Here is a 4,196-nt window from a genome sequence, read left to right as displayed (position 1 = left end):
AGGCCTCAGAAAATTCCTTCCACACAGCTGGAGGAGGGTTCGGACCCCTGGATCTCTCCCAACTATCATACCAGAGAACCGCTAAATCCCGTAGCCGATAAGAAGCCAACTCTACTGCCTCTGTATCACTAACATGCATAACCCGAAGTGTACGATGAACCTGGTCAATAAAAGTCTGTGGGTCCTCCTTGGGGTCTGATCCGGTAAACACTGGAGGGTCTAAATTAATAAAATCACGAACTCTTGTACTAACTGGTTTCTCAGCAGCACCTGTATTCTGCCTCTGAGCCTGAGCAGCTACCAAGCTAGTCAATAACTGCAAAGCACTCCGCATATCCTGGTCTGGAGTGCCAGACGGAGGAACTGGAGGCGCTGGGTGCCTTCTAATATCCTCTGGAGGAGATGGAGTAGATGAGGTATGAGAGGGCATCTCACTCTGAGCCTCACTTTGTCCTGCTCTGACTTGGGGCACCTGACTGGTACCCTCTCCCGTTGCTGTATCAAGCCGTCTACTAATCGTTTGCTTCCTAGTCGAAGGCATCACTGAAAAAAACAAGGTGAATATTAGAGACGAACACTTACGACTCAACTCTACGCACGATCTAGATTCAGGAAGAAGGTAACAACCCTAGATGTCATGTAGCCTCCTGATTATAAATGTGGCGCGCTACACATCCATAATCAAGACTCTACTAGACATGGCTCATAGACAATCCCTAGGACAGACTTGCTCTGATACCAAGTTTGTCACGACCCAAACTGGAGGGCCATGACTAGCACCCGACCATACTTGCCGAGCACCAACGTACATTTCATCTAACCTTCATTATTATCTTTTAGGGCTGACGAGATCAATATAAATGGTAGACCTGGATCATGGACAACCAGCAATAAAATATGACGGCATGAACATACATAGCAGGGGATGACCAGACAATCAAGAAACTACATATAAGGTATGAGCTACCATGCTACTATGAAAGACTATACAACAAAAACTAGCCGACAAGGCATACCAAACTATACATGAGCCGACACCTGTCTATGAGCCTCTAAAAGAACATAAGTGTTGCAACATAGCCGGAACAGGGCCCCGACATACCCATAATGTCTATAACAAAAATTGCATACCAAGACCAAGGCAAGTCCGGAGAAGGGATCTCGCCAATCACCGCTGAACTGGACAGTCTACTGTGGTGGGGGAGCTGCACCTGCCTGTCTATCAGGACCTGCAGCACGACATGCAGCGTCCACAAATAAAAGGACGTCAGTACGAATAAAGTACTGAGTATGTAAGGCAAGGAACCATAAATACGATCAGTAATGTAAGCAAGGATAGAGAATATTCAACCTGTAACATCTTAGTACCTCTGAGGGCTACTTACATGAAATGCATGATACATATGTATAAATACATAAACCTTTAAAACATTCGCCTCTGTGGGCATCATCATCATCATATCGTACCCGGCCATAATAGGCTCGGTAAAAAACATACCCGGCCATTATAAGGCTCGGTAGAATCGTACCCGGCCACGTGGAGCTCGGTAAAACCCAACTGATCAGTGGTTGCACAATAGGTGCCGTACCCGGCCAACTATAGCGTGGCTCGGTAGAGTAAAATAGATACATATATATAATGCATGCTCGACTCATGGAATCACATTCTAAACCTTTCGGAGTGACGTAAGGTCGGTATCCTCTGTACACGTTATTAGGACTAACTCTTCACTATGAACCTTATAAGAATCAGGAAGTACCAACAACATTGATAACATAAGAATAAGAGAAGCAACATTAACATCAATCATTCCATAAGAGGGAAAACAATGTAAGTACTGCTAGCTTCTAAGAGTAGAGTATCTTGGAAGCTCGTTCATTACATTATGTACAATCGGAGTCGTGCAAAAGAAGGAAAGGTATAGCCTCACATACCTTGTATATACTGCCCCAATCTCAAGCTATGCAATTGTCAAAACTCCTTAGTCTACAATAAGAGAAACGATACTATCGTTATCATTTAAGCGTCATAACTATTATGTATCGACCACAACCTATTTTACGATGAAACGGACAGCACCTCCCCTATATATATGACCTCACACCATTCAAAACAGTCACCAAACAGCCCAAACAACATCAATAATAAACATATTGAGCCTCCCAAAATAGTCCACACACAGCCTAATCACTCCATACATACGACGACCACCGTAGTCGTGTCAAACGACCCGGAAATGTTACGAATAACTATCATCCCACAACCCTACATATATATGGTGTTTCTCCACACCCTTCCTCCTCCAAAACTCCACAAAACAGTAGTAAAATACGCAGCCCAACAGCAACGCAAAACAGTCCACAAAACAATAACATTACTACCAAGCCTTTCGATATATATTTCACAAGTTCTAGCTTCAATGGCTTAGCCGCAACTTGGATAATCTTAAATACATATAGAGTAAGAGGTTACTTACCTTTATACAGAAAGAACAACTCCAATTTGACCTTAAATTTCCATGAAATATCCCTCCAATGCTGCCACAACAACAAAAAAGCGAAACTAGCGATCAATTAGTGTTTTTCGGCACTAGAATCACTTTAGAAGGCTTGAAATCACCTAGGATTGATATTAAGAACATGAGGGAGTATTTACAGAACATAAACCCTTTAAAACAACCTCCCACACGAGCTGGAACGACACAAAAATGAGCAACAACAAGAAGAACAAGAGACTTACTAGCGCCACGGAATTCCCGACACTTGATTTGTGTTGTTTGCCCTTTTTTGGGTCTTGAATCTTGAGAGAACCTTGAGAGGATGTTCCTAGGGTTCTAAGGTCTGAAAATAGTGAGAAGAAATGACTTAAAATGGGTTGGAGGCATCCTATATAGGTCCAAATATCTTAAACCGCCTTAGTGGGCCCCATAGAGAGGTGTTTGGCGCAGTCTCGCGAAAATGCGAATATCTCTCTACTACGAGATCGTATTGATGAACGGTTTAATGCGTTGGAAACTAGACTCATAGATATTTAATTTGGTTTGTAGATCACCCCGTAATTCCTTGTAAATAAGGAGAAAAGATTAGAAACATTTGACCTAATGTTTAAGTAAAATTATGAACCTAAGTTGCGACAACTTTTGTCGACTTTTGTTTCATAACTCGTTTGACTTCAAGACTTATGATACGGATATTATATGATTAAAATACCTTAATAAATGACCTCTTGAGTGTATTAAGCACGGCTAGATTACCTGAAAATACGAGTTACAACATCCTTGATTCGTTTAACTTCTAATACTTGTTAATCACCCTTATACACTCTTGTACCACTTAAGACCAATAGGATTGACTTCTTATCATCTCAAAGATAATTTCTTCTTGGATTTATGTTAACTAATATATGGCATGAACTAACACATGTGGAGATGGGTTGTAACATTAGCAAAATAGATTAAACCAAAACCTAAGTAAACAGATTGATCAAAACATGCTGACATACATAGGACAACTCAGGTTGAGGCATGCTAGATAAAGCAATAGGCGGATCCTTAGACATACTAATCACAGGTTAAACAAGACAGAATTCTTACATGCTAGTGATTAAGAAGTGTAGTTTAGGCATGCTAGGTGAAACAATGATTTAGACATGCTAGTTACACATTGAACAGCCAAATAGTAAGCAGGAACAAGATTGGAAATCAATGAACTAAAGCAATAACAGAACACATAGGGTTTTGGACTTGAAATTGAATTAGGACGTACTAGTCAAGGAGAGCAAACATAGAGTATAGAGCAGGTGTAGTGCAATAACTAGCCTTGGCTTACAGCCGGCTTATTCAGTAAAAGTAGCAAGTAACAAGAAAGAGCAGAGAGGTTTAAAGTGTAAGAGAGAGTTATTGAACTAGTGTTCGTGTGTGGAAGTGAGAATAGAGGAGAGTATATATAGTAGTTGAGAGCAGAGTAAAATAAGGTAAAGGAAATTAGTCTTCAACAATCAAGGAAGCCACAGAATCAGTCAGGTACAAAATCAGCAAGTCTTCCTTTAACTAAGGGGTAATTAACCAATGGTAAAGAGCAGGACATATTTAAGGAAAGAAAATCAAGTAAGACTTAGGTACAGAGTAGACAATTAGAGGTAAATACACAAGGGTTCAATTAAAGAAATAGTTAGTGAAGAATCAGTAAATAACACG

The sequence above is a fragment of the Nicotiana sylvestris genome, chromosome 12 (genome assembly GCF_000393655.2).
Source record: "Nicotiana sylvestris chromosome 12, ASM39365v2, whole genome shotgun sequence".
Lineage (NCBI taxonomy): Eukaryota > Viridiplantae > Streptophyta > Magnoliopsida > Solanales > Solanaceae > Nicotiana > Nicotiana sylvestris.
This window is presented reverse-complemented; position numbering follows the sequence as displayed.